Consider the following 21,273-nt stretch of genomic DNA (forward strand, 5'->3'; position numbering starts at 1 on the left):
ACTGGGGGAGCCACTCTTAATTGTGGCAAACACCGCAGCTACCTCTTCTGTGGTTACCGGCCCGAAGGAGTCAAGATGAGGAGCAGGGGAGTCCGGGGACGGACTAATGAAGGGGGGGGGGGGATTGCCCCTGTCACCATCCGTGAAATCAGCTTCGGTAGGGGGTAGAGAGGCGAGGATTTTTCGAATTTTCTCATCAAAATTTTTTGCCAATTTGTTGCATTTATCTTCCGCAGCGTTAAAGTCAAGGGATTTCACTGGGGGGTCAGGGACATGAAGAAGTTCTTTCAGAACAGTGAAGGTTTCCCTAGCGGAGCAGGAGGAGTTTTTTATTCTTTCCTCATAGAATGAGCTTTTGGTGTTGCGGAGCGCGAGTTTATATATTCTTATGGATGTCCGGAACACGTCTTTTTTGTCTGCAGACTTGTCCTTCCTCCATGCGCGTTCCGTCTTCTTACATTCCTTCCGTAGAACATTCAGTTCAGGGGTGTACCATGGGGAGGGATTAACTCTCTTAGCTTGTTTAAGGGTGCTAGATCGAGGTAAAAGGCTGTCCAATGACTGGGTGAGCCAGTCATTAAATTCAATATCCGTGGTTTTGGGGTCCAAAGAGGGGAGAGGGGTAGATTCCCTGAGTTTAGATGCCCATTCTTCCGGTACAAGTTTGTGCCAGCGTCTGATGAGGGCCCGGGCTTTAGGCGGTTGGAGTGGTATAGTCTCGAGATGCCAGTCGATGGGGATCAAAAAGTGGTCTGTCTATGGGAGAGGAAGAGGCATACGGGTTTTGAAATCTTGGATATTAGTGAAGATACGGTCCAGAAGCTGGCCTTTATCATGGGTGGCTTGTGGGTACATTAGGCACAGACCAACCGAAGAGAGGTCCGTCAGCAATTCGGCTGCGGTGCTGTCGGTGGGGTCCAGAAAATGGAGATTGAGATCCCCTAGGAGAAGGAAATTAGAAGCTGTGGTTGCTCTAAGGGTAACGTAGTCGATGAGCTTGCTAGGGAACTCGACAAGTGGGCCTGGGGGCCGATATACTAGCAACCCAGAGAGAGAGGTTGCAGGCGAGATCTGCAGAGTGAAATGGCAGCTTTCGCAATCTTTGATGTTGCCATTATCGATTCTGCAAGTAAGGTGATCCTTGTATAGTATGGCCAGTCCACCTCCTCTGCCAAGAGGTCTGTTCAGGGAGCAGATTTGGTAACCAGGAGGTACGGCATTAACGATATCAGAATCGTTATTGGGCGTGAGCCACGTTTCTGTAAGGAACAGAATGTCCATGGCAAAGTTTCAAATAAGGAGGTTTAGCTCGTGAGCGTGTTTAACGAGGGACCCACAGTTGAGAAGACCAAGTTGAAGGTGATGGAGTTTTGCCTCAGCGCGGGGCGGGTTGCAGCCAGTAAAGAGGTTATCTCCTGTGAAGATGTATTTACAATTGGAGTATTTGCTCGAGTTCAGTGCCAGGAGCCTGTCTTGGGTATAAGATAGACGGCGCTTTGGAAAATCGGGCATAGTAACTGGGCCTAGGGCCGTCTGGGCCCGGACGGGCCCAGACGGGCTTGCCTTAGGCGCGCCTTCGGCGCGCAGAGGGCGCGCCCGCTGCGCGTCCGGTGCAAACACATTATTTTATAGGGGAAATAAGGGGAGTGCCTCTAGTGCAAGGGCGTGTCCTGCATCGATTTTTCCTCTCCCGCGTCAGCGCTGACCTCGGCTGCACGGGGGGGCCAAGGCAAAGTGAGTGCCCAAGCGAGCGGTGCTCCAGGTGACAACAAGTTTAAAAACACGATATTACACATTTTATTTTAAAATCGGTGCCCAAACAGCTAAGATCTCCCGGCTGTGCCTCAGGAGTTTACTAGGTTCATATAGTATCTACTAAAGAATAGAAAGTGTAAAAGTGTTTGACCGCTGTGACCATCACATGGACATGGCAGGGAGTCACGTTTTGCTTTATAGCTATAGGAAAAACAAAGCAAATATCTTACTGTCCCAGCTCTTAGACGGAATAGGAGGCCTCTCTCCCATTGGGACATGGGTAGTACAATATAACTTGGAAGGCAATGCTCGGGGTACGCAATGGATCTACATTTTGCGACAGTTTGTTTATTCTATTCCCTTTCTAGTCTTTCCGCGCTATGAAGTGCGTACAATGCTGTCTTTAAAACTTTTTTGTCCATTGTTACAGCTGTGTTCGAATTGGCAAACAGTCTACCAAGGTTAACGCTTTCCAGACTCTTGACTACCCCAGGAAGCCATGGAATATCCATCCCTTCCTCACACCGAAGACTATCCTCTATTATGTGCCTTGTGAGAGAAGCCTCGAGATTCCTTATTATGGATAGCCAAAATAATGTGGGGCGGGCCTTTATGATGTCTTCAATGTATCCTAATTTCAGTTCGCCTTGACATATGACATATGTACAGAGGGGTGGAGATTGGAGCGCCAAGAGTTTTCTACAAAATCTATTTTCCTCTGATGGACGCAAGAGCATTTGGCAACACTTCATACCTCTGCCCCACAGGTAGCTATTGGTACACTCTGGATCTTAAAAATCTTTAAAAAGGCTGGAATTGTTCTCGATCTTTTAGTGCGGAGGAGACTGAGGATTGAGTTAAAATCCCTCGAGAACTTACTTTTACAATATGCCAAGTGTTCACACCAGGTGCCGTTCGCAGCGAAGACCATTCCCAGATAAGGTAAAGTAGCAGTGCAAGTTAATTTTTGGTCACCCACAGAGATAAAAAATAAAGGACATTTCCTTGACCCACAAGGCATTATAAAATATTTCTTAAAATGTGTGCATAAATCTAAGCCGGACATAAAATATGTGAAACCTCGAACTAAAGTGCGCAGTGCATTTGGTGTGCGACCAATTAAAACCGCATCATCTGTGTATAAAAGCAATGGGAGAGGTTTGCCTTGAATTCTGGGAATATCATTAGTTAGTGTGATCAGTGATTTATGTAAATTGTTTATATATATGATAAATAGAAAAGGGGCCAGAACACACCCCTGTGTGACCACTCTGTCTACACTGATGTAATTGGAAACTTCTCCCCCACCAACAATCCTGACCCACGCTTTCAGGTTCGTATGGAGATAGGCCAAAAAATGAACAAGGGCCTCATCCAGTCCATATTCTAAAAGGATGGACCATAGACGGGACCTATTGACAAAATCGAAAGTGGCGAGTGCTGTGCAATAGTGTACTTCCCTATGATCAAATTATGATTAGGACTTTGCTCGTTTGTGCCAACTTTACCCCTGAAACCTAGTTGGCATTGTTCTAAAATCTGATTGTCCTCTGTCCAGGTTCAAATGTTTATGTATAAAACTCTGCCTAAAATTTTAAGGGTGTTATCAATGAGGGAGATCGGTCTACAGCAACAAGGTTGTGTGCAATCGCCCTTTTTAAAAATGGGAACGATCATGCTAGTAGACCATGTCTTAGGCAGTGGGGCATTGGTTAGAATATTAAAAATATTTAACAACAGTGGGGCCCAAAAATCTGGTTTATATTTAATAAGATCGATGGGCAACCCATCAAGGCCTGGAGTTTTATTGCCCGCACTCTGACGTATAGCCTCCTCGAACCTCGTTTATTGATAATGAGACTCAAGGTGGCACCCTGTTAATAAAAGGGTCGGGTTAAAAAGCAGGCACTTGGTAAATAGTGGAAAAGTGACTTTCCCAGGTAGCGCTCATTATGTTGCAGCTGATGGCAGTTAACGGTTGTCCCATTGATCTTAACGCTTTAATGGTAGTCCAAAATATATTCCCATTATTTAAGCTGGCAGAATTAATGAGCGCGTACCAGTGCTCACCTAATAACTGTTCCTTCCTATTAGCAATAGCCTGCTTATATGTCAACCTTAAGGACTTGACCAAATCATTACACCTAGGGCTTTGAGATGCGGAGCTTCCTGTTGACAATTGAGCACTCCTGATTGAACCATCTAGGTTCGCGCAGTACTGTACAAATGGGTTTAGACAGTAAGGTTTTAATGGCTCCACTGAGTTCGTTAAAGGCGCTGATAGCCACTGGGTGTGGAACAGGGCCTCTAAACAGATGTTAATAAGATTCATGTTTCCCCTAACCATAGAACTGAATCGGTCTGCGTTATTAATGCCTCGCCATATCAGTCTGCGGTTATCTATGGACGGTGATAGATCTCCAGCACCACATTCTGTCTGAGGCGTTGGAACTGAAGACATCTGTAACGTTACTTGTATTGGGTTTTGGTCCCCAAAGATTGTGGCCATAATTTCGGCTTTAAGCAAGCTTGCTTCTAAAGCGGGGGGGATAAAAAACATTATTAATTTCAGCTGAACAGACTCTCCCTCTGAATGTCGGTTCAGGGGGGTCATTATCTTTTGTAGTTGCATCAATTTCCATAACATTAATTAAGTTAAGGGTGTTCAAATGGTCCATTAGCTCTCTACCCCTAATGCATGTTTGTCTGCTGCTGTGTGAATATTCGCTTGACCATGACAAAGATAGCTTAGCATTAAAATCGCTCCCAGACAGATTCCTACTGACTTGAAAGAGTCTTTGGAGTTTCCAATAGATGCAATAAAATTAAACAAATTTATAAAATGCATATTTGGAACAGAATGAAAATCATTGTTATAAAAATTAATTATCCACAAGAAAATTCCCCTATTAAATAATATGCCTAGAAAATTAATGTTATCTGTATGTACAGCTTTTATGCATCCACCTGTCTTAATATTGACCCAGATTGATAAACCCCCAAATGGTCGACCCTGCTTAGGGGTTGTTGCTAGGATATTATGGCTTTCAAACGCCTCACTATGCAATTCTTGTGTGGCCCATGTTTCCTGAAATAAAAGGATATCTTGGTCTTTAATAAGTTGTACCCAATCTGGCTGGTGAAGTTTAGAGTACAACCTTGCAACATTCCAGCTTAAGATACGGAGGTCTGAACTTGCTGAGGCCTTCGTTTGCATAGGGGGATAAGTGGGCTGTGGGAATAGTACACTCAGTTACTGGCAGGGCATGAGGTAACCTAATAGCAGGATCAGTATTTTCCCCAAAAGTCGATAGTTAGTCTTGGGTCTCTAATCCAGACAAGGCCTGGAACCTATTAGAGGTAGTAATTCAAGAGGAATTGTTGGTGAAAGGAGCATGACTTGGTTTGTAGAAATAAACAAGGGGTAGTGCGCATGTGTTAGTGCTATTAGGTGTAATGAATTAGAAAGCCCTTAGTAGGTGTCTCACCAAAGAAGGTCTGCGAAAGTTAATTAGAATACTGTCCCCTTCGATATTTTTTGTAGATGCACTGACTCACCCAACCCAGCGTGCCATAATAATAACCTTTATTTCGGATACATGGACGCTTCTATGCCTTGATATCCAGTCCGCACATTTATTGCGTAGCTGGTCCCGTGACTCATGCTGATCACTCTTTAAAGTAGGTACTCCTGCCAGTACCAACACATAAGGGCAAGCAGCGGGCGTCATACTCAGGACATCCTGATTAGCCATTCATACTTGGGGCGGCAGGAACATTAATGCACGAGGTACTAGACAACCTGTTCTGATTCGAGCCCCTGGGCCTGTTTAACCTATTAGCACCATCCCTGATGGGGTTGGTATTTGAAATGGTTATTGGTATAGGTGGGTGGGGGTTGGGGGGAGGATCCGTTTCTATCTATAGGAAATTGAGGCAGCCCCTGAATTGATCGTATATCGGGTGATGGGTGATTGCGGGAGCAGTAACTCTGGCGGTTTGCCACACAATTTCGGCATCTAAAATACTCATACCAACACCTACGCTATCGATGGCCCTACTCCCATCAACCTCTTTGATTTTGGCCACCTTTTCCCCCACTGTCCCCTTAAAATATTTGGTTACTAAAATAGCCACCCGCCTTCTTATCCAGGGTAGATGAAAAGAACTGCTGGGGAAAGAGTTGTGACCTCATTCTATGCCAATCTATGGAGGGGAGCTGTGTCTCCTGGAGGAAGCACACAGCTGCCTCCATGTTATCCCTTTAGGAAAGGATGGACCTCCTTTTATTGGGATTGTTGAGACCTCTCGCATTGAGAGTGAGAATTTTCAGTGTGGGCTGGGAAATAGCGTGTCATAGTGAGTGCACCAGCTTTTGCCCGTATTTGGGCCCCTGTGATCCCTCTTCCCCTGAGCTCCCAACGTCTACCCGGCCTCCATTGCCCTGTGATCCTCTCTTCAACGCCTTTAACCTGCATACCAGTTGTCCACCCCCCCCCTCCCTAACCCCAACTAGAAACCCATTAACCACAAATTGTCCAGGGCCCGCCATTCGTACGTGCACGTCCTTGGAAGTCGAAATAGTTGGGAATGTGTGTGGACACTTGAATTGAATTGAATTGAATTAAGCACTATATAGCGCAACTGCCACCCTTCGGGTATCCTGGCGCTTGGATTGTCGGATAGACACCACAAAGCGGAATCATTTGTCAATAAGACAATCTAAAGACCACCTTTGGGAAATAGCCATGTTTTCAGGCTCTTCCTAAAAGAAGTCAGGGAGGCCCCTGTCTCCTCCTGGAATGGATTCTCGATTCCCAGCACCTGGCAAGTGTCCTGCTCGGATCTGAGCTGGAGGAGTTTGCCCTGACATATGAAAATCAGCCGGAAAGGGTGACCCAAAAAATACGGTATATTCCTTGATTTCGAAGAAGCGTGGTTGCCACTCGGAACTCCATACACTTTTGAAGGGGTATTAGAGTCAGGCACAAGTATAAAATGGATGTTAGTGCATCTATCATAGACAGTTTTAAATTTCACTCCTTTTTCACCTTTTTCACACGGCGCTGCAACCTCTCAACACCAAGCAATCTCTCATATGGGAATTAGTATCCATCCTTTTCCCCGAAAATGAATAAAAACATCTATGAGCTCTTTCATTAAAACAACAGGAAGTCGTAGCTCCCAGTGTCGACTAGGAATTCTTCGCTGGTAAGGAGGACCCATATGATGAAGCATGTCACCTTCGGGTGCGTGAGGGTTCTACTCCTTAAGGGATGATTCCCCTTATTGATTGACTTACCTTTTTTGAGAGAACACAAACCATAGTTTGCCAATGTTTTTGAACAGACTCGAGGTGATTTATGTATGTATGATAGTTTAAATTGGGGAATCTTCACCTTGCGGGTCTTTAAACTTGTTCCCTTGGACCCCCAATCTACGGTTGTTGTTTGCATATTAGAGTCAGGTCCTTGTACAAAGCTATGGAGAGGTCCTGATATCTTAGTGGTTGCTTGTCCCTGGCAGCATGTAGTATATACTCTTTTAGTTGAAAGTCTGGCATGTAAGCCAAAATATCCGGTGGGGTGCCCAGTATGCTCCTCAAGAGACCCTGCAGGTAGTGTGTGATGTCCTGCCCTTCTTCTTTAGGTTGAACTCTCTTAACGCGGATGTTGTTTCGCCAAGACCGATTCTCCAGGTCTTCTGTGTGTGCCTGGAGATCGATCTGTTGAACCTTGAGCCGGAGTATCTCTTGCTGTAGATGCTCTACCTCCTCTTCCCAGGCTTGCTCCTGATCCTCAATGGAGGCCACACGTTCCCCAACGACATCGACGTCCCGCCTTATCATAAGGGGGACGTTGATGCTGTTGGGGGACGTGTGGCCTCAATTGGTTATCTTCTTCATCTCCCCCGCTATTTCCCTTATCAGCGTCTGCAAGTCGCCTCGTAATGCACCGAATAGCTACTCTAAAAAGGCGTGGGTAATTGGGGCTTCAGAGGTGTCCGCATCTTGGCTGATTTGTGTCATTGGGGAGAGCATCCCTTCTCCACTGCCGGTCATCGGGAGCTTGGTCAGCATCTCTTTTAGATTCTGATCCTTATTGCTTCTCACTGATTACATTACCACATCACCAGACCGGCCTGCATTGTCGTGGGGGTCCCTGCCCCAGTGGGTGGCTGTCACCGGGTTGTCCTCCCGCTGAGCTCCACTACGCTGTTGCATGATGGTGAGGGCCCTAGGTGTCACTCCCTTTCAGTCTCGTCCGGGCCTTGCTGCCTTTGACCGTCTGCTATTGCCCTGCTGGGTGTCTGCTGCTTGTCCTCAATACTCTAAGCACTTTGCGCACAAACCTGCCGTGAATCCCCCTGTAGGCCAGCAGCCCTATCTGAGCCTGGAGCACTAGATGTCTTCTTGGACCACTGCGGCTAATTCCTGAACTATGTGTTTGCAAGACGTGGCCTCCGGTTTCCTCTGACTTGGCAGTCAGCTCCAGAGAGACTAATCCATGCCCGGGCCCCTCATCCATTGGCACCTTGTGATTCTTACAGCGTTATAGTTCACATCTCATTCCCCTTATTGGATTTTGTCTTTTAGTGTCATTTTGTTCAATATATTTTACTTTATTTTTCTATTTTGGTTTGGGTTTTTTATTGTTTTGCATTTTGACTTTTACTTTTTTTGTTTCTGCATAAATATTTTACATATTACCGTAAGTTAAGCCTGCCTGTTCGGTGCTTAGGTACCAGGGGGTTGATCCTAGGTTAATTGAATGGCTTTGAAAGTTCATTCTGACAACTGTTGTGATTGTTCCTCATCTACCGTAAATAATAATTCAGTTTCTTACTGAAATTATCTGCAAAACAGGCAGGAGACAACCTATCAGGGTTGAAGCACCCTGTGGACAAACTGGAATATGGGAATAGTATTGTGTGGCAATTGAACCTCTAAAAAAATTCAGCTTGGAGATGAACCAAGAATCACGCATGAATGTCACAACTTTTTAAAACAAGGTAGTCAGGAAAGTGTGGCGATTATATTGCAGCTCTTTGTATTTTGACAGCCTCAATCAAATTTGAGAACAGAGTGGATGTATGTAGCAGAGACGAGTCTTTTCACCCAATGTGAATGGTGATTTCCGCTTTGCTGATCTGCCTGAAGTTATGATGCTGCCGACAGTAGCGTGTCTGCTAATAGCGATGGCGTGACTGGTGGATCTATAAAGCCAAATAAGTGAAAGTTATCTTCTGACACCACAGTCTTTGTGACTGAGACCAGTAATACTGAAGACTCTGAGACTCACAGCAGTAATTTCTCCTTTCAGAGCGTTATTGCTGCAGATGGAGAGAAGCCCGGAAGTAAGCACATTACTAAGGTACCAACAAAGTTTAATATTGTTCATTTGTATTAACAGTTTCTCTTTTGCAGCATTTGGAAATGCATTTTCTAGTTTTGTTGCTTTTTGGTTCGTTTTTCATTGTAGGTTGTTATCTTCGGTTTAAAGGGAATGCTGTTGTAGTGTGTGACCTTAATGCTGCAGTTTGCATTTCATTACCATCATTTGCTTATCCTGGAGAATCTCCAGAATGGAGCAGTTTTGCTGTTTCAGAGTTCTTTCTTCAGCTTCTGGGCAGTTGCCACTCTGTGGCGATCTGTGGCCCTGTTTCTCTGCTCTTCTTGTAATAGCTCTTATCAGAGCTTCATCCTCCCGCCAACGATAATAAGATGCCAGGCATCACCCAGCACAAAACACAGTCTATGATGGGCTACGTCTATCTGCTCAGCGCAGTTAGAGCGCGGATAAAGTTCTCCGGACCCATCAGGCTGTGAATGTAACCTAAGGACTTAAGATGAAATGAAGAGCTTACCTCCTTCCTGAGTGGCTCCAGACTGCTGGGTGCAGACCCGATAGCTGGCAGCACCCTGCAGTATGTATGTATAAATCCGATTATGTTGGAAGAAACCTGCAATACAGTGGCAGGCAGCACCCTGCCATAGAGTAGGATTTCTCATAGTGTTTTATTTCCTGACACATTAATGGAGGTTGTCTTTTAACAGGCAGAAGAACAACACTGACCGTACATTTTTCTGGGTTTGTCTTTAAAATGACGTACACATTAGGAATGGCATTTCATTCTGCTGCAATAATAACACAAGTTATCTTGCACTCTATGTTGTTGCATGGATTTTTGGCTGCAATGCATTCCATGTTTCATTCAAACGTGCTTTCTACAGGGCACATATATGATTTGCTGCTGTAAAGAAATAATGCTCCTGTGTACTGTGGCAGACTCCGAAATATTGAAAAACTTCATGATTTCTCTTTCAGCACTTCCTAGTAAAACCTTTGAATTTTTGACTCAGTCATTTGGCAGAAACATAACTTAGTACCATTAAAATAGTTGTGATGGGGAACATTCATGTGGGTTTAGGACTGGCTCGACCAGAGTGCTTGCTGACTTGGAGGAGCATGGAGTTGGCCACCTAGCCTGGTCCGGTGTGGAATCAAGCCAGCGAGGCTTTGCTGCAGGCTCATTTGCCCTGATAGCTGGTCAACAGTTTGAGGAGGAGGAGGTGAAGAGATGGCTAAGTGTGCCATGAAGCTGGCATTTCAGTACATCCCTGAGAAGAGAGCTTTGAGTCGATGTAGTGCTCCTCTTATACCACGTGCAATTCACCCTCTCCAAAGACTCAAGAATTCCTGGGTGTGAAGGGCGGCTGATTCTGATTGGGTGCTTGATAGTTTTCCAGAAACTCATGTTCTTGATTGTTCATGTTTGTTAGTAGTTAATTAAACACGCCCAGGGGTTTTATCTCTTCAGTTGACAGAAGCTGCAATAAAAGTTTATTTGTCGTTGCAAAAAAATATGAATGGCCAACGAGCCTCTGTAGGTCAAAGAATGGAAGGGCTGGGGAACTGTCAGTCATCTCACTGCTAAGCAGAGCCATGTCATGCTTCATCCTCCGTCAGGCCTCTGATTTTAAATAACATCGCTTAGAACACTGGGACTTTAGAGCCCATCCTTTTAATGAGAAAAACAAAACTACAAGTCCCATACGCAATAGTGGTGGAAGGTGTCATGCATGACCTGGGACAACATCCGATTCAGCGCATCCAGTTCCATTTTTTAAGTATTTGACACAATATTGAATTTATAACCTTTGTTTTTTATGGTCATGAGTCACCATAATACTAAAAATGTGTCTTTTATTTTCAAGGTCAATTAAGTAATGGTCACCAGCTTGGAAGCTCTGTTAATTCTTCAGTATTTGTCATTGATCTCCACGTGTGGCTGATTTGGGTCTGCTCCCTGCATCTATCCCGATAACTCACACAGGTAAGGAGCTTGTAGAAGCAACATGATAACCCGATACTCGTCGGTAAAAAGTGCGCTCTGAGGCAAGTATCCGATAATTTTTGTGAAACAAGCAAGAGCCAATATCTGCTATGTACATTTGTTAAAATAAAACACAATCAAATCACAGTATACTGTTCCGGAGGTTCAGTCCCAGAGGGATTAACTGTAACTGAACGCAGTCACCCTAGGAAGCATGCGTTCACTCACCTGAAGGTGAACATGCTTAATCATTGAGCTATACACCTCACCAGGCCGGCGCTACAACACCTGGCGGTCACCACAAGAGGGCACTTTGTCGGATACCTTTTAATAAGTACGCTGGATGAGCATAGTAGGACAGAGGATGTTGTGTCATAAGATGTGAGAAAGTCAGAAAATAAGATCAACTATCGACCAGTTGGGGGGGCGCTAGAGAGCCCGGAGCAAGATGGCCACATATTAGTGCAGCTGTGCTGGTCAGGGCCCAACATCCTATATATCCTGCCTTCTACGAGTCCATCCTGTACTCCATTAGGTTGGAGGAAAAAGTCTTACCTGTGGGCGATCGTTTGCTCTGCTCTGTCTATCGCGAAAATGGAGCTGTTTGTGGAGGATTTGTTGATGACAATGTTTGGTGCCGAAAACTTCTCCGGCATGTTGATGGTAGAGCAGGCGCATAAGTCCCTTGTGCCGCGCCCGGTCCCAGGGGCGCCTCCACATCCGATTATAGCAAGACTCCTTAATAATAGGGATCGGGATGTTGCGCTTCGGATGGCATGGGAAATGGGCACTACAAGGTATCAGGGAACAGAGATACAGCTCTATCTGGATTTCACAACAGCTGTTCAGCAAGCCCGGCGGGAATTTCAACAGGTCAAGAAGAAGTTGCAAATGCTTGCAATCCAGTATGCAATGCTCTACCCGGCCCGGCTTAAGATCCAACACGGCAGCAAGCCGAGGATCTTCACGACTCATAAGGACGCACTGCATTTCATCAAACAAAATGAACGAAAGCCTCGACGATGACGGAGGGTGGAGAAGCAGATGCAGGGTCCTGATGAGGCTGTGAAGGTGCTGCAGATCACCTCAGTTGTTCTGCTGTGTTACATGCTGGAACATGATTAGAGCCAACAGCTTCGATATCTGAACATTCTCTGTTGTTTGCTGTTATATGTATATGGTAAGGTATGGGCTCACATCTTGCCACATCAAGCTGGCTGATACATGCACCTATAATGTTCGGATTGTATGTCAGTAATGAGCCTGATTCCGTTTTCTTTGCTGTTTTCTCTTTATTTTACTAGTTGTACACGTGCTGTATTATGGTTATTTTCCGTTGCTCCTTGATGTCTAGCGTACTTGCTGATCCTTCACGGATACAGTCAGCAAAGGAATGACAGATGCTATACATGCTATGGAGGGTGGGAATTGACGGTGGATAGCCTTAACGTTGTGGACTCCAGACTGTCATTGATTACTGTGGGGTCTTTTCAATTTGTTACAGTTTTTACTACAATATACTACAGCTAGTTCGATTGAAGGGGGCTATGATTATGGCTCTGACCCCCCTGCTTACAATAGTGGGGGCATTTGGTCTACTAGCTTTCCTCAAAAGGGAACTCCCCTAGCAGTTTAGCTTTTGTTCCTGGGGTGTGAGCAGGTTCTCTGCTTTTGGTGGGCGGGGGCAAGGGTTATGTTTTGTTATGTTTCTTCTGATGGGGCTGCGGGCATGATTGGGATGCCTGTGCGGGTGGGGGGACTGAAAGAGGGCTTGTTTATATGTATTGTTATGCTGTACAGAATGCAATATGCCAGGCAGAATGATTTATAAAGACAGCATGCAACATTACAGTGGGATATGATAATTGAACTTAATGTGAATGGTAGCTGAGTTGGGAAAACTTACATGGATAACGTGGAACGTCAGGGGCCTCAATAGTCCAAAGAAACGAGACAGGTGCTTGCCTACTTGGATAGGCATAATGTACAAGTGGCGTTTCTGCAAGAGATCCATCTGACTAAACAGACGGCCAAGAAGGTAGCCACGAAGTGGGCTGAGTTTAAGTGGGCCTCCAGTTATTCCTCCTATGCAAGAGGCGTCATGCTATTGATTAAGAAAGGCAGCCCCTTCCAGGCGACTCATGTGAATATAGATGATGATGATGGCAGGTATCTCATTGTCCAAGGGAAAATGTGTGGCATGTCACTGACTCTGATTAATCTGTACGGTCCTAATATTGATGACCCTGGTTTTTATGAGGTCTGGAATAAGATCTATCATTTGCCCCTAGCTCTGATTGTCTTATGGACGGGATCTCAATGTGGTCCTAGATCTTAAAATGGATCACCAATCCAGGGTGGATCCGATAATTAAGAAAGCTTCGCAGGCGGTTAAGGATGGTATGCAAGCGCTGTCTCTCATTGATGTTTGGAGGCTGAGGCATCCTGGGCAGAGGGAGGGTACGTGCCATTCCTATGCACAACACTCATGGTCTAGGTTGGACTATTGGTTAGTTGCAGTCGAGGTTAACTCACTGATCACTAAAGCCCATCACCTGCCCAGAACACTATCAGATCACTCTCCAGTTCTCATTCAAATGCTTATTCTCTCTTATATATATATATTACGTCCTGGCAGAGCATTAGCGGAGAAGATCAAGGGGCCTGGGGCAAAACACAGAATGATACACTCCATTGTGGATGGGGGCCATAGACTCTGTGATACTGAGGGTATGCTTACTACCTTCGTGCAATATTATAATCAAGCTAGACAAACCGCGGGGGAAGAGGAGATTGCTCACTATCTCGAAGAGATAGCTTTGGTGTGGCTTTCCAAGGGGCAGCAGGAATTTTTAATGCATCCCATCACGATTGGAGAAATCCAAGATGCGATTAAAGCTTTGTCAAATGGGAAAGCTGCGGGCACGGATGGACTCCCTGCGGAGTTTTATAAAGAGTATGCGGAGTTGCTGGTGTCACACCTGCATGCCATGTTTGAAAATGCTTATGAGCAACAACTGTTGCCGGGCACCCTTCGGGAGGCTTTGATTGTCACTTTATTGAAGCCCGGCAAGGAGTCTGACAAATGTGAGTCATATCTTTAATGAGTATGGATATCAAAATACTAACAAAGGTCCTGGCCACGAGGTTGCCGTTGTTGCTGCTCCTCATGGTCTTGCCGGATCAGTTGGGTTTTGTTCCATCGCACTCCACGGCCCACAACTTGCGAACGCTCTTTGCTGTCCTGCATCTTCTAGAGCCCACCATGCCGGCTGCTACGGTCCTCTTGGACGCCGCTAAAGGTTTTGATTCTATCTCCTGGCGGTATATGATAGCGGTACTACATCGTATGTGTGTCCCCTATATTTACACCAATTGGATTAAGCTACTATATGAACAACCTGTGGCAAGAGTGAGGGTGAATGGTAGGACGTCTGAATCATCCCCAATTGGGCGAGGGACGCGGCAGGGATGTCCGCTGTCGCCAATACTTTTTCCTATCGTACTAGAGCCAGTGGCCCGTATATTGCGGCAGCGGCATGCCAAGGCAGCGTTGCGCTTTCACCTGAGACCATTAGCAGTGTCTATGTACGCTGACGATATGGTTTTGTATGTGCGGGTTCCAACAATAAAGGGCCCCACCTGAATTGCACCTATCTTGACTAACACAAAGGATCTGATAATAATATTATCTCCTTATCCTCCTAGTGTGTTAGTTTACACTACTATTTTTAGTCATGGTGCCCTTTCAATACTTAAAAGCCGTCATCACAGGTCTATACTAACTCGTGAAGAAATGTAGTGTGTAAAGAGAGAGTACCTCACTGTAACACCCGAGGGGGTTACTGACTAATGATTGCCAGTCTACCCACTTCTCGTCATTGGCCACTCTCTCTTTGTTGTGTGTGGGAAAGGATATATAAAAAAGAACTAATGTGCTCCCTTTACAACAAAACTCATATAGTGAAGAAATAGTGGACACAGTTAAATTTGCCCACTACACAGACCACATACGTGCTCAAAGAACCCCAGTGAAAACCAAAAAAAATAAATTTTTTAGAATTCTCACTTATTAAAACAGGATGATGCTAACTGGCCATCCAATTTTATTCCTGGCTGAAAGCATTCCCACTTAAAAATGGTTACCAATACACCATCATTTTTGCCAACATGTTTTGTTGCCAAGAATTTACGCAACTTCGTCAGGGCTTTGGGGGTTCTATTCTCTTATTCTTATTCTTCACTCTTGATAGTTCCCAGGACCTGTGACAACATTAAAAACGAACCAACATTAGATCACCCAAAGGTTACAAATCGAACCACAGTCATTCTGAGAACCAAGAAGGTTCAAGGAATATCATTTAATATTCAATCGTCTCAACAGTACCTACAACCATCACTCATTTATGGACCCCATGTAAAAAGATCACGTGTCCGCCGAGTGGCCCCTCAATGTCGAGCACCCTACAAAATGTAAAAAAGCATGAGATAGAGCATGTCACATCCCAGTCAATATTCATAGATTGTGTAGTACACATCCCACTTTAAAAACTCCTGCAATGCCTTTGTGTACCCCTGTCTCACTTTAAATATTCCCGTGCTGCATGGTATATGTTCCCGAGTTCGGGTATGACAGCCTGCGGCGCCCTGGGCCCCGAGGGTCTCTTCTGGGCTCCATTGGTTCCAACCCTACCACATCATTCGATTGCACTAAATGCAGGCTCCACACTTCTCTCGGACAAACAACCAACACACTGAAGTGCTTACCGGTGCCGAGTACCTACGGCGCGTGTTAAGCTCCGACAATCTGCTCTCACCGCCGCTCTGGTTAAACGCCCATGCTGACCACGCCTACTAGCTCGAGTGTGACGCTTGCGTGTTCACGTCGTCAAGCGTGGCGGCCATCAACAATCAGGATGTGTTTTGTGTGCCAGAATTTGGAAAAAAGTTCTTTCTAAACAATTTTTCACAACTAATGTCCGCATATATATACATCTGTGATTACTATGCGGCCCCTAACCTCGCAGGCAATTTCACAGAGCGATGCGCCTGTGTGTTACTGCTGCTATCAGTGGCGGCCATCTTGGGTGACGGTGCAATTCTGAATAGAAAGTGAATAAAGGTACAAAATTCAAAATCTGTGACCACTAAGTCTTGCATGCCAGATACTCCAATTGCTCTCGGATCAGGTATTAGCAAAGGGGACAGGGAGCAAGAGGGGGTACATACTGTGCCTATTTATCAAAGGACCCTCATGAGCCGACCTCACGTACCTCACGTGAAAATGTTGTGAGAATTGTCATAGGGTCACAAATCACCCATGAAAAAATAATACAAATTCTAAAATAAAACCAGGGACTTTTAATAAAATATCATGAATTTCGGATAATGGGTCTTTCCTAATTTTTCATACTATGTACATATCGGGGCACAGGATTCTCACCGCTTGCTAACCTTATTCCACTCAATTGAATCGTTAAGCCCATCCTGATCTGCTCATTCTGAAAAGATCCATTTGGCCTCTTTTCTTGCCAGAATAGCTTCCAAATTGTGAGTGTCACCAATCACCTTCTCTAATACAGTCCATCTTAAATCCCTTGGGTCATGCCCCTTGTCAGTGAAATGTTGCGCTAAGCGTGTTGTCAGCTTTCTCACTCGAATTGTAATCAGAAGTTCCGGAATGCGTATTTTAACCTTTCTGGAGGTTAATCCAATGTGGTGCAAACCACAACTACAAGTCAACCTATAGATCACGTACAATTACTAAAACGATTTTGAAACCAGGTTCTCCCATCATGTAATGTGACACTTTTCGTCATCTGTGTCAAACCACAGACAGAGCAACCTCCACAGGGATAATGCCCCACTGGCAGTGAATTAGGTGGTGTCTTTATCGGTGTGCACGAGTGGACCAATTTATCTTTTAAATTAGGAGCTCTTTTAAATGCAAAGCGTGGCACTGGCATTTTGATAGTAGCAGTGTCCAAAATGGACCAATGTTTACGTATAATCTGTCTAATTTTTGTTGACAGCATGTCAAATGTGGTTACCACCGGAAGACAGGCCTGTCTTTCCCTCATGTTTCCCCACCCTCTTCAACATATACATGAGTCCCCTCGCATCCATCGCACGCCAACACAACCTCAACATCATCTCCTACGCAGATGACACCCAGCTGATCCTCTCCCTCACCAATGAGCCAAACACTGCCAAAACCAACCTCCACGAAGGGATGAAAGAAGTAGCCGAATGGATGAAGGACAGCCGGCTAAAACTGAACTCGGACAAAACAGAAGTCCTCATCTTAGGCTCATCCCCCTCCGCCTGGGACGACACGTGGTGGCCACCGGCCCTGGGAAATGCACCCAAACCAACGGACCACGCACGCAACCTGGGCTTCATCCTGGACTCCTCCCTCTTAATGACCAGACAAGTCAACGCCGTCTCCTCATCATGCTTCAACATACTACGCATGCTCAAAAAAATCTTCCATTGGATCCCCACCGAAACAAGAAAAACGGTCACCCACGCACTGGTTACCAACCGACTGGACTACGGAAACACCCTCTACGCCGGAACAACGACCAAACTACAAAAGAAACTCCAACGCATTCAAAACGCCTCAGCCAGACTCATACTAGACCTCCCCCGCCGAGCTCACATCTCCGGACACCTCGAAGACCTCCACTGGCTCCCCGTCAACAAGAGAATAACATTTCGCCTCCTTACCCACGCAAACAAAGCCCTCTACGACCTAGGGCCCGAATGCCTCAACACGCGTCTGTCCTTTTACAACCCCTCCCGCCAACTGCGATCATCCACTCAAGCCCTCGCCGCAATCCCACACATCCACAAATCAACAATGGGAGGAAGATCCTTCTCCTACCTAGCGGCCAAAACCTGGAACTCTCTCCCCACCCATCTCCACCTCACTCAGAACCACCTCTCATTCAGAAAACAACTGAAAACTTGGATATTCGACATATAATAGATTATATTTTACCCCCTCCCCCTCCTCCTCAAGAGCCTTGAGACCCCCTGGGTATATGAGGCGCTATACAAATGCCGAACTTGAACTTGAACTTGAACTTTCAAGCAAGGCTTCACGCGGGGTGTTTAGTGTCCGTTTCTGCGCCTGCTTAATGACCTTCATAGGATATTCTCTATCCCTCAATTTCGTTAGCAGCTTCTCCGATTGTTCCATAAATGTATCAATTGTTGAGCAATTCCTCCGATAGCGTAAAAATTGGCCAACTGGGAGATTAACCCTGAGGACCCTGGGATGGAAAGAGCGATAATGGAGGAGCGAATTTCGGTCAGTTACTTTACGGTGGACATTTGTTGCCAATTTATGTTCCACCGCAGAGATATCCACATCAAGATATACTGCAAACACGTTACTGATGGTCCAAGTGAACCGCAGGCTTTCTTCCGCCTGGTTCAACCATTGCAGGAATGACAACAGCAGGTCGTCTGTACCTGTCCAGATACAGAGGTAAAATGCAACTTCTGCAGTATATCTCGCGTGTTATTGATAAATCTGATGGGGGGGAGAAGCCACGTATTAGTTGAGCTGTCCTGACACGCCCTTATGAGAGAGGTGGCTTTAAGGTACCTGACATGCATCTGTATTATTTGTGTGCACAAGCACAGTATGCTTCATTTTGGCAAAGTGCACCTCCCTATATACCGCATGTCGCGGTTGAAGCTGGGGCAGTGCGGCATGGTCACACCTCAATTTCGCATTGAAAAATTACCCTTTTTCGGCAAAGTGCCTAGCTGTTGTTATTTAACCCTAGCTCTGCCGGCACCTAGGGAAACCTAGCAAACCTACACATTTTTTAAAACTAGACACCCAGGGAATCCAGGATGGGGTGATTTGACTGCCTCCCACAAGGTTCTGTTACCCAGAATCCATTGCAAACCTAAAAAATAACTCATTTTCCCCACATTTCTTTGGTGGAAAGTTCTGGAATCTGCATGGATCCACAAATTTCCACCCACCCCGTGTTTGTTCCCCAAAGTCTTCCGAGAAAAATGGTACCTCACTTGTGTGGGTCGGCCTAGTGCCTGCGTCAGAAAACAGCGCAAAACGCAACGTGGTCACACCTCAATTTCGCATTGAAAAATGACCCTTTTTTTGCAAAGTGCCTAGCTATAGTTTTTGAACCCTACCTCTGCCGGCACCTTGGGAAACCTAGTAAACCTATACATATTTGAAAACTAGACACCCAGGGGAATTAAGGATGGGTTGACTTGACTGTCTCCCATCAGGTTCTGTTACCCAGAATCCCTTGCAAACCTAAAGAATTGTCCAAAAACACACATTTTCTCCACATTTATGTGGTGGAAAGTTCTGGAATATGCGTGGATCCACAAATTCCCACCAACCCTGCGTTCCCCAAAGTCTTATGAGAAAAATGGTACCTCACTTGTGTGGGTCGGCCTAGTGTCTGCAACAGGAAATGGTGCAAAACGCAACGTGGTCATACCTCAATTTCGCAGAGAAAAATGACCGTTTTTGGCAAAGTGCCTAGCTGTAGTTTTTGAACCCTAGCTCTGCCGGCAGCTAGGGAAACCTAGCAATCCTACACATTTTTTAAAACTAGACACGCAGGGGAATCCAGGATGGGGTGACATGACTGCCTCCCACCAGGTTCTGTTACCCAGAATCCCTTGCACACCTAAAACATTGCCAAAAAAAACACATTTTCCCCACATTTCTGTGGTGGAAAGTTCTGGGATCTGTGTGGATCCACAAATTTCCACCCACGCCATGTTTCCCAAAGTCTTATGAGAAAAATGGTGCCTCGCTTGTGTGGGTCGGCCTAGTGCCTGCGACAGGAAACGGCGCAAAACGCAACGTGGTCCCACCTCAATTTCGCAGTGAAAAATGACCCTTTTTTGGCAAAGTACCTAGCTGTCGTTTTTTAACCCTAGCTCTTCTGGCACCTAGGGAAAACTAGCAAACCTGCACATTTTTGAAAACTAGACACCCAGGGGAATCCAGGATGGGGTGCCTTGACTTCTTCCCACCAGGTTCCGTTAGCCAGAATACCTTGCAAACCTAAAGAATTGTCACAAAATCCACCCCGCATTCTCCAAAGTCTTCAGAGAAAAATGGTTCCTCACTTGTGTGGGTCAGCCTAGTGCCAGCGACAGGAAACGGCTCAAAACGCAACGTGGTCACACCTCAATTTCGCATTGAAAAATGACCCTTTTTATGGCGAGCTGGTGTAAGCAGCAGCGAAACCTCTATTATTAGCGACTTGTGGGACAGGGGATGGGCACGCGCTGGGCCGTCGGCGATTTCAGCATGTGTGCGCGCACGTACAGGCCCGAGCCGTGCACATCTCCTGTCCCGCTTCCAAAGCAAGTCAGCCTCTCGCAATCGCACGCACACACTCAAACGCACGCACACACATGCACACAGCCACACAAACACACAGCCACACACACGCACACACACAGCCACACACACATGCACGCACACACAGACACAGCCACACACCCCCCTCTCTCTCACGCAGGCATGCGCAGCCACACACACATCTACACACACACACACACACACACAGACACAGCCACCCCTCCCTCTCTCTTACGCAGGCACACAGCCACATACACAGCTACACACACACGCACACACACAGACACCCCCTCTCTCTCTCACAGGCACACAGCCACACACACCTGCACGCACACACACACAGCCACACACCTCTCCTCTTTCTCTCTCACGCAGGCACACAGCCACACACACACACGCACGCACGCACACACACACAGCCACACCCCTCCCCCTCTCTCTCTCCAAGCCCCACTCACCTGGCTCTTTTGTCGCGACTCCCCTGGTGTTATCTCCGCCGCATCACCTGGCACACATGCAGGGCTTCCCTCACTTATGGGAGCCCCGCACTTGCATCGGCGGCCTCAGCCGCCATGTCTGCCGCCACCGCGGGGCTCTCCCTGAGGCGAGGGAGTCCCGCGTCAACACTGCTGCTCTCTGCCACGCACTCCGTGTGCGCGGGCTTCCAGCAGAAGGCGGAAGTCCCTGCCCCACGACTGGCTTCATGCTCCCGAATGTCTGGTTTTCGCGCCGGGATATCCTTCACCATCGCACCACTTTATGGCAATCTCTTCGTGTTTCAAATAAATAATTTCAATGTAGTGTTTTCTCAC

At 46.2% G+C, this 21,273-nt stretch overlaps 1 long non-coding RNA gene across 1 annotated transcript in view; it reads left to right on the forward strand.

Annotated features, from left to right (window-relative positions):
* LOC144806203 (uncharacterized) overlaps positions 1-21,273 on the forward strand; it is a 52,505-nt gene that overhangs the window by 4,721 nt on the left and 26,511 nt on the right. The window contains exons 2-3 of the long non-coding RNA XR_013605725.1: positions 9,078-9,128; positions 10,973-11,091. This is a non-coding gene — a long non-coding RNA (uncharacterized LOC144806203). The remainder of the gene's footprint in view (positions 1-9,077; positions 9,129-10,972; positions 11,092-21,273) is intronic.

This window comes from Lissotriton helveticus (assembly GCF_964261635.1).
Source record: "Lissotriton helveticus chromosome 1_1 unlocalized genomic scaffold, aLisHel1.1 SUPER_1_unloc_53, whole genome shotgun sequence".
In the NCBI taxonomy this organism is placed as follows: domain Eukaryota; kingdom Metazoa; phylum Chordata; class Amphibia; order Caudata; family Salamandridae; genus Lissotriton; species Lissotriton helveticus.